This window comes from Parus major, chromosome 1, assembly GCF_001522545.3.
Source record: "Parus major isolate Abel chromosome 1, Parus_major1.1, whole genome shotgun sequence".
NCBI lineage: Eukaryota > Metazoa > Chordata > Aves > Passeriformes > Paridae > Parus > Parus major.
The window spans coordinates 21551299-21565211 of record NC_031768.1 but is presented as its reverse complement, the minus strand read 5'-3'; the positions used below and the strand labels follow the sequence as shown (position 1 = coordinate 21565211).

The following is a 13913-nucleotide window of genomic DNA, read 5'->3' as shown; positions in this document are numbered from 1 at the left end:
AGCCTCAATTAATTGACGACATGACCAGACCATCAGTCTGGGTTCAGCTGGTAACTTCATTAGTTGCTCCTGTTTATCACTTAGGTTTCAGTATGGAAAACACACCTTCTATCTTTATAAAAGAGAAGAATTTTAAACTGAGTTCTTTCCTTCTTTCTTTCCTTGTGTTTCAAAATTAAGAGAATTGGTAGGAAGAATGCACACAATAAAATCAGCAGAGCCTATATATCATAGCACAGGTCTTAGGAGCCTATGTAACTGATGGATTTCCATGCTAAAATTGTGCAGACACTTCACCAAGACAGAAAAAAAAATGTGGGGAGCATTTTTCTTCCACCTAAGAGTATAAAATCAGTGACAGACTAAAAAGAAAACTGGAGGACTGGAAGACACTGCTTAACCAGAGGTTGGACTGCTCAGCTAAGAGTACTTTCATGTGCAGCCATAAACCCTGACAAGAGGAAGGCAAAGATTCTTATCTGAATCCCAAGAGCTGAAAAGTAAGCTGAGGAGAGCTGACAGCTCTAAGAATGAGAATTGTATTGTGCCCTGATTTTCCTCAGAGAATAAAGAGTTGATCTGTTTCCTCAAACTCCCAAGACTAAAACTGGAACAATTTATTCCTGCCTTCTAATATAAAGGCTTTATTTTCCCTTCACATTTGTTGCCATAAATGATACAAGACAGAAGGTTTGATCAGAGTCTGAGAACATGATCGAGAATCTGACAGTATGTAGCTACATCAAAGGAACGACACAGCACTTCACAGACTACCACAGCGCTCCATCTGCACATTCATCTGTCAGGTGGGGATTCTAGAATGAAATTCCACCATTTAAACTGGCTTACACTTGTGATGCAAGATCAAAATCTGAGAACAAAGCATGGGCCAGTTGTTTGCTTCAATTTTTAATACTATATTGTGCATTGCCAGGAAACACATATCATCTACTCCAAACATAAATTCATGTTTTCTATTCTTGAGAAAGATTATGGGTTTATCATGCTGAAGAATTTTATCTGGAATTATGGATGAGAAAGATAGCAAATAAGCAGTTAAAGAGTTCAAGATGTAGGGATTTCTTGATGTATTTCTCTTAAATATGAGACTACAATATAGCCAAAGTCATAGTTATGATCTGTCCAAGCTATCATCCCTACTTATCTTTTTTTTTTTTTTCCTTCTGTTTATTCAAATGGATCCCTATTGTCTGCTGAAAATACAACTTTAAGGTTAGTTTGGCTTGGATTATGCATTATCCTGAAGGCCTTCAGATCCATTTCTATTTGTTTCCTAAAAAAATTTTCAATACAAACCTTCTCTAGACAAAATAAGAAACTAACAAATATTTCTGTATTTCCATTGAGTATTTTGGAGTACCTCAGGGTTGGCAGTTGAATACAAATATTTGTGGCAACTTCAGAAAATTAGCAAGCTGAGAAGCAGAAATAAATTTTATGCTGATTTATAACTTCATTTTCTAATCTCTTTTTCTTTTTTTTTTTTTTAGTGTATAGTCCAATTATCACCTCATATAAACAAGGGAATTTTCAAAAGGCACAGCTGTCTTCTGATGTTCACTAACTTGCAGTGTGAGTTAAAAGCCACACATCAAGAGGCTCCATCTCACTTTCTTGTTTTAATGTTGATTACTTCCTTTTCTTCTCCTCCTCTCTGACTTTCCTGCTGTGAGTCAGGAAAAATAAACAAAATGCTGAAAAACCAGAGAAAACTAAAATCCCTCCATCCCTCATTTTCCCTTTCAAAATCCTCTCCCCAGTTTCTGTGGTCTATCTCGGTATACCTTGATAGATCTAGAGATGAGAATTTCCCTTCTTGGAACATGGCTGTGACTTATTGTACTGCCAGTCAAGGTAAATGCACCACAAAATGTTAGTTCCAAAGAAATTAAGTTATTATTTCAACTTTGACTTCAGCTTTATATAAGCATTTTATGCTTTATATCAGTTGCTCAACTAGTTCCTTAAAAAAATGTCACGAGTTCTCTGAAGTAATTGAATTCTATGTATGGCACTCATACACATTGTAGTACTCACTATGTAACTCCTAAGAGCTCAGCTATTATCACAATCACTGTGAGTGTTAAACTATTAAACAGGCCCCTGTTCATAAAGTATTTTTTATTTGATTACATGTAAATTGTTACAAAATGGAATAAACATGGTTCAGTGATGCAAAAAATCACAGGAATTTTCAAACCTGTTATTTTCTTTGTCCAAATTTTACACTTCATATAATGGTACCCTTGATTCTCATAACTAACCTGTCACACTTTGAATTATTGCTTATTCACAACTTTATGATCACATCAGATATATTATTATTCCTTCTCTTTGAATTTAGGTTCCAGTGTCAACACAAAATGGAAACGTCATTGTACTACAGCTAGTGCAATTATTATAGAAAAAGTCACATCTGCGATGAAATTCATGGATAATATAAAGTAAAAAGGAAGAACGCGCACCAAAGAAACTTTTCTGGTCACTTGTACATCTCATTCCCTTCTCATTAATCAAAGTGTAAGGCACAGTAAGAAAGAATGGTAATTAGGTTAAGGTGTTCATAAATAAAATATATTCTATGCATAGATTTGTAAATTAAAGTCTTATCATATCCCATATTGATATAATAAGGATATTTGTATATCTGTGTGCATACATATATGTGTTATATGTCTATATGCTATACATTAAAAATGTTCTCTCATATTTTGCTAACCAGTGAGAGGAAAAAACAGATCTTTATGGTAACAATATGAAACATTAATCAAGCCTCTTTTTTAGTACAGCCCTGTAAGAACTCTGGAACCCAACCTTGTCTTGCAAACCAAATACAATCTGCTCTATCTGGTACAGTGTGGCCTGGAACCATCAAACCTTATTGAATAGCAGCGTCACAATAGCCAAGTTTAATCTCATGTCTTTTAACTACAAACTGACTGGCATCATTCAATACTTATAGAGCTTAAAAATAATAACAATTCATGAGTTAGCACATAAACAGCACTAATGCTTAGAATGCACTGTATTCCATGTCTCATTGGATGAACATATGGTAAACAAACATTTTAACTGAATGTATATATTACAAAGATATTTCAAACAAATTTAAGAAAACCAGCAGCAGAAACTTGCTTTCTTTCTTTTACATATTTTATGAAAAAAAGAATTGTTATGAACATAATTTTAGTACTTACCACTGTGTTGTACCTTTGAGAAGGCTTCAGCATTCCCCCATAGGAGGCAGCATGATGTCATTTTAGTTACAGAAGAAATTTTTCCTGTTAGAAAAAAAATATATAGTGCTCTTCAGTAAATGAAGAAAAGAAATGCACACTTATGAGTCACAAATGGTAAAAGAAAAGGTTACTTAGTAAATCATCTGTAACACTCTTTTTCAAGATTACAAAAGAGAAATCACAATATTAATAACACAATAAATACATTAAGCATAGTGTTTTGATTTCTGTCATAAAAATTATTAGCAATATTTTTGTCTTTGCAGATTGATCACTGCTACAAAGACAGAATTGTCTTTCAGCCTGTATACCACAAAAGTATACGTTTTTGAGAACCTGCTAAGGCAAGTAAATACTTTGAAATCAATGAAACAGAAGAAATAATGTCAAAGCACTTTGGTTTTAAATATTTCTCTAAACATATACTATGCATAGCTAAATACTAAAATTTCAACAGCCAAATATATTAAAATATATTCAACTTAATTGAAATAGAAATAATCAATATTTTAAAGCCATTTTGCTATTGTTTATTCTTTCTTATGTCCAATTGAAAACTCTAGTTTATACTTCAAATGACATGGATAGACTATTTCTGAATAATCTATCCATTTTAGATTTACTATTTAGATAGATTAAATTCCAGTATTTACCAACAGTCTGTTCTGTCAAGAGTATCTTGAGACCCTGTGATTTAAAACTCAGATCTTAATAGTGCTAAGAAAGGCATCTCAGGTAATTTTAATAGTTTTTGAGACTTTAATACCTTAAATACTTCTCTTCATTCCAAAGCCAGCAGATTTTTATGGGATTTATTTATCCCCTGCACACATTCTGCAGGGGAAACATGCACTCCATTTTTCTCTGTATCACTCTTAAAGGCACTTCTTATCATTTATTCTTATTTTCATTAAGTTGATCAGCATACAGATTCTGCAATTTGAATAACAGTGAATACTTCCTCATGAATGGTTCAACCCTCTACAACCAAACCACAGCTCCCTGTAAGAGCAATTCTCTTCAACAGCTGCAAACACAGCCTCAATTCTGTGTAAACGCAGTGACTACCTTTTAAACTGGAAATAAGTACCAGTGGACAGCTATGTGAATACATCTAAAAAGAAGAAATTCTGAAATATGAAGAAAAGCAGAATTCCTTATGAATAAGGAATGTGTGAAACACCCTAGCTAAACTGTCAAAGTGTCCATCTGGACACTTGCTTCAGGGGAAGGCTGGCAACACTGCGGGTTTTCATACACACCCATTGAGGAATCAGATGTTAAAGTTTAGGACAGTCTTAATTCCAAGCTATAGTAATGTCTTAAATCTGTCCATATGACAGTGGCACTTTTACTGGAGATTTCACTGCTCACGTAGGCTGACAGCCATTCCAATTCTCCTACAGTAGTATGTGATTAAATCTAGGATATAAGAAATAAAGGAAGGATTTAAGTAGTGGCTGTGAATGGCAGTGAAAATCCACTAAGGCTAACACAGCTTCCCTTCTCAGTTATTTTAAACCTGCATTTCTTTATTTCATCATCCTTTATAGCTTAATTACTGCTACAGGAGGGGAAAAGAAAAGAGAAGAGATGAGAAGAAAGAAGAGAGAAGAGGAAGAGAACTCAGTTTTACTGGTAAACATTTTTGTATTTACTGTGTCTCCATGGTACCAAAATAGTACCCAGCTTTAAAGCATAAAAATTAATTAAGAAGGTACTATTTGTGAACTAGTTTTTCCGGGTTTAGCTGTGTACCTATGTGTTTATTCTTTTCACCTTCATATTGTCTTACACTGTCTTCTTTCTAGCTGTCCTTGGCAAACTTAATTTGCTTGTAGATGACTAAGTTATAACGTAAACTCTATATATTTTAGTAAACCACCATGTCTATTTACAGATCATGTTTAGAATTTATCTCTGCAAAAGTCAATTGCTTTCAAAAAAGAAACAGCTAATACTGCACTTCATTTATATCTGGAAGCATAGGTACACATTAAAAGACTAACACTTCAATTCTAAGACAAAATATAGGCATTGTCTACACACTTTTTTCTTTTCTAAAGAGCAGTTTTGTCTTCATATCTGTGACAACTGATTTCCTCATAATTACAAAATTTTAATAAAAACATTATGGGAACCTGACAAATCTCTCTAAGCATATTTTTGTGAAATCCATAAGTTTGCTTAACATTCCACAGATTTTTTTAACTTAAATCTGATGGTGCTATAATGGCCCCAGTTTAATTACTTACTTAAGTAATTTCTCAAAATTACCACAACTGTCTCTGATTTTACAGGTGATACAACAAGAACCAAGTAATACTGACATTCCATCATTATGTACAGTTTAATCTACTTGAGAAAAAAAAATCTCTGTCTCATAAAAGAATCTGCTCATAAAAGAATCTGTTTTGTTTTGAACATGACCCACTCTCTCCAGCTACCCCAAAACCCCTGTTAGTTCCAGGCAATACCTAAATATAAGCTAGAAAAACTTATTTATTCTTTGATGCTCAAATTTATTCAACACAATTACTGGACTATTGTAATTAACTTCTGTTTGAGGAGATAGATTCATGAAGTCTCTCTAAGAAAATGTACCCTTTTGAATTTAATCTTAGCATATTTAAACATATAACTTTTACAGTGTTTATACACTTTTCCCTTTCCATTCAGTTCATACTAAGTCCTTTCTTTTGAAAATTTTCAAAAATAATGTCTTCCCACTGTTAAATTGCAAAATTTCATCCGTAGTGACATATTTCACAGCAATTAAATTTTTGAATCTTTTTAACTATAAAAAGAAAATCAGTGAATAAACAATGGGTGATACAACATACTGAGTTGGAAGGGATCCTTCAGGATCATCAAGTCCAACTCCTGGTCCTGTGCAGGACACCCCAAGAATCACACCATGTGCCTGAAAGCATGAGTAAATGCATGCAGGCAGTTCTGTGATATTCCCTCAGCATCGATAGTCCAGAAATCAGAATAACAAGTAAGCAGACGTTGCTATTTCAACTCTTTATTGCCTGTACAGTTTGAGAGGAAGGAGGTGATCAGAAGAGGAAAGCTAGCTAGAGGTAGATCTCACAGCAGGAAAGAGACACAGACCAGCTAGAGGAGTATCAGAGATATGCAAATGAAATTATTTTTTACTTTAATTAAAATATATGAAAGCAAAATATCTAAATCTGACCACAGGCTTCCTTTGTATTTTAGTGGGGGATAAAAAAGGCATCCTGAATTACAGAAGACTTACTAATCTTCATGAGTCAGAGTGTGGGCTTCAAGTTAGAAAACGAACAGCCTACTCTTCACATATACCAGCTGAGGTAATGTTGATTTTGAGACATCTAAGAAACAAGTGGTGGTATCTTCTTTTCTTTACTTGAACCAAATTAAGTATCAAATAATGCAAAGGCAGTGAAATGTAACTTTTCCTTTGCTGAATAGGCAGTATCTCTGCCTAAAGGGAGGAAATTAATCCAGAAAAAAAACTCCCCATTTTGCAACTTTAATCAAAAGCCGCACACCAGAAGACAGGAAGCCTCTTGTCCACACATTTCCTCCCAATGTATACATATTCTGAGTTACAGTCCTTGTCTTCAAGCAGACCAGAAAGAGATGTGAAACCTCTGTTTCTTCTTTCTCTTTCTGACATACATTCTTCATAATTCTCTGCTATCTATTTCTGTTTTCGTAATTGAACCTCTGAACTTTTTTGTACCTCTAGTCTTGATTTCTGCCTGTCCCATAAGGATACCCTTGTGGTAACAACAGTCAGAGAAAGCAGACAAAAAAGACTGTCACTCCTCTGAAGCCAGAGGTGAGGGACTGCACCCTCAGACACAAATAACTAAAATATACCACAAAACAGGTGGGTGGCTTCGGAGAGAAACTACAAGAAAAAGAAAGATTAGGACTGTATGAATCTTGGCAAGGTCTAAGGGCAGGAAAAAGTCTAGCAGAGACCAAAGATGAACAGAGGAAGTAGGCAGAACAGCCTAACACAAACAATAAACAAAGACTGCTCTTCAGAGAAAATGGGCTGCTACCAAAGACACAACAACAGCAGCAAAGGAGCAGTAACACAGAAATGGAAAGGCTGAAGCCATAGCCGCAGGATGCAGATGGAGGGGAGAAATGAAGCTGTGTGTAAGCCATGATGGCAGCTAGGAACAAGTGATGTGAATTTACAGTGATGCTTATTTTTTCCATAAAGTACTAACTTGGGATTGAGAAATCATCTTGCCTCCAAAATTATTTGGATATGAATTTTTGTTAATACAACTGGCAAAACACAGATGAATTTCTCATGTGGGCTACATCAGAAACATTCTGAACCACGTATAAAAAAGTTATCATGTGTGATATAGCTGATAAAAAAGATTAAAAATTCCTCCTCATCAGGAGAATAAATGAAGATAAATATTTGAATAGAATATAATACATATTTAATTACAAACAAAGGATGAAAGGATGACAATATTGGTTATATATAATATAGGTGCAATGAGCTTTCAAACAAACCTAATAATTAAAACTACAGGTCAAAATCTGAAAAGTGGCAAGAAAAAAATGAACCATGCTGAGGAGAAAAAGAAAAAAAAACAAACTAAACCTAAAAAAAACTAAGAAACCCCAAAAGCAAAACAAACCCAAAATACAACAAGCAGGCTGGAAACAAAGATGTTAGACTCACTTTGAATCAAAACAAAACAAATCTTCTAAAGAATTTGCAAACTGCTATGAGAAGTCAAGAAGAATTAAACTCATGAAGCCTAGGCACAAAACAGCAACACAGACCAGAGAAATGCTGAGGATGCAGAAGAGAGTAATTTGCCGTATTAAGAAATTCTGAATGGCAAATGGAACGATAAATCCCCTTAGGGAAACTCCAGGCCAGAAAGTAACAATGCCAAAAAAAGCATGTAGAACAAGACACAGAAAAACCAGAGGACATAAGAAATGTTAAGTCTAAGGTCAAAGAGAAGGGGAGAGTGTCAGCCCTGTGTCAAAAGAAAAGGTTGAATCTCAAGCTATGAGTAAGAGAAAGGCCAAGCCTGAGATTAAGGAGGAGGAGGAAAAGGAGGACAAGCTACAGCTAAAGGACAAAGCAGAAAGCAGAGGCGAAAAGATCAGGCTGAATTAAAAAAAAAAAAAAAAAAGACGAAGAACAAAACTGAAGTCAAAGAAACAAAATCTAAAGAGAGCTTCAAGACCATGCTGAGACATACTGAAATTAAAGATCAGATGGAACAGCAAGAGTTACATATAATAGCCCTCAAACTTGTCAAGGTACAGCATTCAGAGATTGCAGATAGGGAATAAGATGAATAGGAGGCAGAATAATCTACCCAGTGGCATGGAGTTCAGATCATCTTTTGGTCCTCACTTCAAGTATCTAGTTAAGTCTCATTGGGCCTTTTCATATTATTTCTGTTTCCGAAACAGCAAGAAATGTACAAAAAGGCACTTACACCGCCATTACCAAGGCTCTTGCTATGCTCGAGGTAACGTTAATTACCTCTGTCACTTCGAAGTTATTACTAGTAAAGCAAATTACCTTTGATGAAATTATGTATGCCTCTGTATGTATGAGCAAACTCTGATAAATATACCTTTCTCCATTATGACTTTTTTTAAGACCCTAATGAGGAAAAAATTCTCGTAAAAATTTTCACTGCCAGAAAAACTGGAATAACTAAAAATTCATTCAGTAAAAACTCATACATGAAAACCCTTATATAAGTGGAAAAGTTTTTAGCTTTCCATAGATGATGTGTAAGATACTATCATTGCTGGTTAAGCTACTGTACTGCCTTTCACACAGCCGATAAAAATGCAGTGTAAGGTAACAGAAATTCCAGTCCCAAGTATCAAGGTGAAATCTGTGCATCACTTTAGAGAACTGCCTATCTAGCTGCATAAATTTCCATCCCTATACTATTGAAGTACCTGCATGATGGACAAAACATGCACAGGAAGGCTGTTCCAGTTCAGTGTTGATGTAACTGGAAGTTGCCAAGGATACAAAGCACGAGGGCTCGAATGAGAACAACAAAGGTTCTGAGACTTTCTTCTCTTGAAAACTGAGCTCTTACTCATTTTCACCTCCATGGTGTTTACCAGTTTTCCTGAATGAACCTAAAATCTCAGTAAGACATTTCACATAATGTGACCCATCTATACTGCCTCTCCAGAATGAACGTTTTCAGACAGCCTTTCAGTGTGGCACATCCCTGGGGATACCATCAACCCTGACGCGCCCGGGGCCTAGCACCCTCGTCAGCCCCAGCCCGGCTGTGCTGCAGCAGGGCCGGTCCCAGGCTCCGCACAGCCCTGTCCGGCCCTGCCATGGCCCCTCTGAGCCGGGCACAGCTCCCCACAGCCCGGCCATGGCCCCGCTGAGCCGGGCACAGCTCCCCACAGCCTGGCCCTGCCATGGCCCCGCTGAGCCGGGCACAGCTCCCCACAGCCCGGCCATGGCCCCGCTGAGCCGGGCACAGCTCCCCACAGCCCGCCCATGGTCCCGCTGAGCCGGGCACAGCTCCCCACAGCCCGGCCATGGCCCCGCTGAGCCGGGCACAGCTCCCCACAGCCCGCCCATGGCCCCGCTGAGCCGGGCATACAGCCGGCCGATGGCCCAACCTGACCGCGACCAGAGGCTCCCGATGCCCGGGGCCCTTGGCTATCCTGCCCCTGGCCGGGGTGGGGCCAGCTCCTGGCTGACAGGCACTGCCCTGCTGCTCTCCATGCGGAGCCTCTGAACGTTTCTGCACCCTGTGATGCCATGACACAATGTTACCAATGTGAATGAAATGTTCGCAGGGCAAGAAAATCCCAGCTGTGACCGGACCACGATGACGGACAAACGAGGAACACATCCTTCTTTCAGCAGTCATCATTCCATCATAACATAATCGCCAAAATCCGCATTTCCAAAGCCTGTAATATATCTTTTCCCAGTCATCATCATGACAGCTATGTGAATTGAAGCAAAACACAGGAAGATAAACTCACACCAAACATTGCAGCACAATAAACTCACACAATCTCTTAAGAAAGGAAACCAGTTAGCACTGATTTTTTATAACATTATTCTATTTCCCGTTTCTCCACCCAGACTACCACCTTTGGTAGGTGCACCTTTGCATCTAAGCACTAAATTCCTTAACTCAGAGTACTCAAAATTACAGACTCCAGAGAGACCTGAGTCTTACTCTTGTCTCTATTCCTCTTCTCTAGAGAAGCTTTCATTTTTTATTGTAACCTATCTTCACTCTTTTTTTTTTTTTCTATGACTGAGCCACCTTCTCAGCCCTTATGCCTTCCACAAAGGTACTGTCTCTCAAATTGTCTAATTGGTATATAAATCCGTTGTTAGACATAGAAAGGGGACCTATCTATATTTCCTTAGGAGGTAGTGCTCAGAACATTTGTTGCTAGCAAGCTATCAGTTCACTACTTTGGTTTCAGCTGCTTAGGAAATGGTCTTCTGCATCCAGAAGTTCAGCATTTTATCTAGGTATCTTTTTTTATAAAAATGAGTGATGGTAACTCTCTTTACAAACCTTGCTAAACTTTGAGATTACCTAACCGAAATTTTAACATAAGAACATGCCTTAAAATTTCACAGTCACAAATGAAATAAAGTAATAATGGCTATCTTCCTAGTAGAAAGCATTATATAAAGAAAAATGAGGTTACTAGTTCAATCATTCTTCATTTTGCATTAAATCACCAGGTAAAGGTCCAAACAATGATTGTATAAAGTGTCATCACTGGACTACAATCTCAGATCATTTAGACATTTACCATTTTGTTTACCTTGATATTGTATATCCTTCCCTGTCATTGTCCCTTCTCCTTCCACAAGGTACTTAATAATTTGTTTATTCAAAGCAGTATTTACCTTTGCAGAGATTATCATCAGAAGCTACAGGCAGACACAACCACTTCTACACTGACCTATGGACAAAAACCCACACAATTTAAGCTGCAAGAAACGTGTTTTTCCAACCTCCTTACTAGTCTCAAAATGATTGGTGAAAAATGAAAAATATTTTCACAAGAAGCAGCTTGTAGTGAAGCTGGGGAGTAGAGAGAAACAAACTCAAAGTACAACAGCAGTCTGATAAGATCATTTTTAAAAACAATCAGTGTGACTAGAAGCATTCAAATATTGATTAAACAGACTTCTCTATAAATCCATATTTTCTCAGTTCAAAATTTCAGGTGTTGAATGATGCTTAGTAACAGGACCAGAAGCAATGGGCACAAACAAACACAGGAACTTTCCTCTGAATATCATGAAATATTGTTTTTTTCTGTTGTGAGGATGATCAAACAGTGGTACAGATTACTCTGAGAGGTTGTAGGATCCCCTCCCTTGGAGATATTCAAACATTGTCTGGAAACAGTCCTGGACAATCAGCTGTAGGTGTCTCTGCTTGAGCATAGGATTTGAGAAAATGATCTCCTCAGGTCCCTTTAAACCTCAATCAGTTATTCTGTTCTTCCTTAAATACACGTACGTTTTTCAAGAAAGACAGAATATGCCATCAACATGACTGACTCAAGCTAGACTCCAGTTGCAAAGGTTATAGCAGATGTTCAGTGTTTGGTTACGTCTAATTCATGCCAGTGAATCACTTCACCAATTACTCAGATCATTATTTCTCCTTACAAAGCAGCGTCATTTAATATTAGCAACTAAAGAACAGCTTGAACTATAATCTCTGACATCTCAAGTGAATATCTTTTGTGAAAACAGAGCAAAAGCCTGATTCAAGTCAAGTAGAACAAGGATTGCTACAGTCCTATATCCCCAGCTGTTGTTCTATCCTCAAGAGATAAGGGAAGACATTTTAAGTCTTTCCAGATTGGTTTAAATCATCATAGAGAATCACCTGCCTACCAATGGAAAGTCACAGCCAACACAACAGAAACAACTCCATCTTCTTTCAGCACCACAAAAAATTTAGTGATATGAAATGGGATGTAGGCACCCTTACACCTCTTTTCCCTTAGAAGAAAAAACACTTAAGTCTCTCTCTGGCAACCACAACCTTGTGAGCAAACATAAGCACATCTGAGACCCATAAGACTTTCACATGATGTTTCTGAGAGCCCCTCTGAGCTTGCAGCTTAATTGCCCTATTGCCTTCATTCCCACAGTTGTCTACCTCACAAGGCCTCCTAGTAAAATAAAAATCTCTTCCTTTCCGTGTATGTGGGGTTCCCTTTCAACAAATAAAATAACTCTAAGTAGGAGTAAACAGAAAGAGAGGCATGAAAGTTACTACCAAGCTGTACCAGATCATGGCTCAACCTGAGTCTTTAGCCCAGTTTGTCCCAATTGCTTCAAATCCTGCCCCAGGTTTGCAGTCTAAATACAGCCAGAATTTACTTGGGTAACAAAGAGCAACAAGAGAAAATTCCTCTTCCCTCAAATTCAATGAGGAGAAAAGTCTTTCACAGGAAATCTTTCTTTTTCTAATTAAATTCCATCCTGGTTTATCTGGGCTGAACTTAAAACTATAAGTTTTCCCTTCTTAGGGAAATTTTGGCAGTTAACAGAAATCAAAGTATATAAAAATGCAAATATTTTAAAATGTGTTTCCTTTTTTTAGGAATAAAATGTGACAGAACAGCAATGATGGCACCCATTACCAGCATTACTATTATATTGGGAGTGTAAAGACTACAAAAGAAGGGATCCTTTCTTGACAGGAACCTCATGATCAACTTAATTCCTGATCTCTGGAAGCAAAAGAGGCAGGGGCATGGGTTGAAATGGATTTTTCTGGACAGAAAACTAAACTATGTTCCCTCTACAGTTGGGATCTGGTGCCTGCAGTATAACCTCCCTCTTCACTACCATATTACTTTACTGTCAGCTGAACGGTGTGAAGTCCTATAGCTCAAGCAGCAATAGGCCATATTGAGTCTTGAAATTTTGACTTAAGCTGTTTTACAGAAGGTGTGGTAAATGTATTTGGCATTTAGGAGTTTTGTTCTGTTTTGTTTCTTTTTTTTCTTTTTCTGTAACTTCAAGTAGTCTGTGAAGACCACAGAAAAAATCAACAGAAAACCAAAGTCAATACATATAAAAAAGGTGAGAATGTGTCCCTAAATTCTTTTGATTCAGTTTAAGGCATTCAAAAGACATTTGTGCAACAAATGCAGTTTGTCTAGTGCTTCTACTAAGAACTGAGTCAAATGCAGAAAGTTAAATTCATTATTTGTAACTTAATCATTCATTATTGTCATTATTATTATTCAGTTTTATTGTGCTGAATGAACCATGTACCAAATGTTAGATAAAGGTTAAGAGTTATGAGAGGTCACTGGAATACCCACAAGAGAAGCATTAACACATGACAATGGATTATCTCAATCCTCAGCTAATCAACCACTCCATGTACTAACTGAATCTATTGTATTTATAATTATCTAAAATTATGAGTGGACAGTGTAGAATAATTACTTGAACAAGCAAAAAACAAGCAAAATAATAAGAACCCTCACATTTCCGCAATGCAGGAAATCAATAGGTTTGCAAACTTATTTAAGCTCCATTACATGAACTAAGTTGCCTAAAATATTTCCAGTGTCTTGGAATATTTGCTGAAGATTCTAAAG

The 13913-nt window shown here is 36.9% G+C and overlaps 1 protein-coding gene across 3 annotated transcripts in view; it reads right to left on the bottom strand.

Moving 5' to 3' along the window:
- Nucleotides 1–13913, bottom strand: part of NLGN4X (neuroligin 4 X-linked) — a 162378-nt gene that overhangs the window by 129224 nt on the left and 19241 nt on the right. For 2 of the 3 annotated variants that reach the window (XM_019007861.1, XM_015638624.3), the window contains one exon: nucleotides 3219–3302. The gene's annotated coding sequence lies outside the window, so the exon portion shown is untranslated. Of the gene's footprint in view, nucleotides 1–3218; nucleotides 3303–4026; nucleotides 4216–13913 lie in introns of those variants that run through there. The other variant, XM_015638619.3, reaches the window with a different exon arrangement.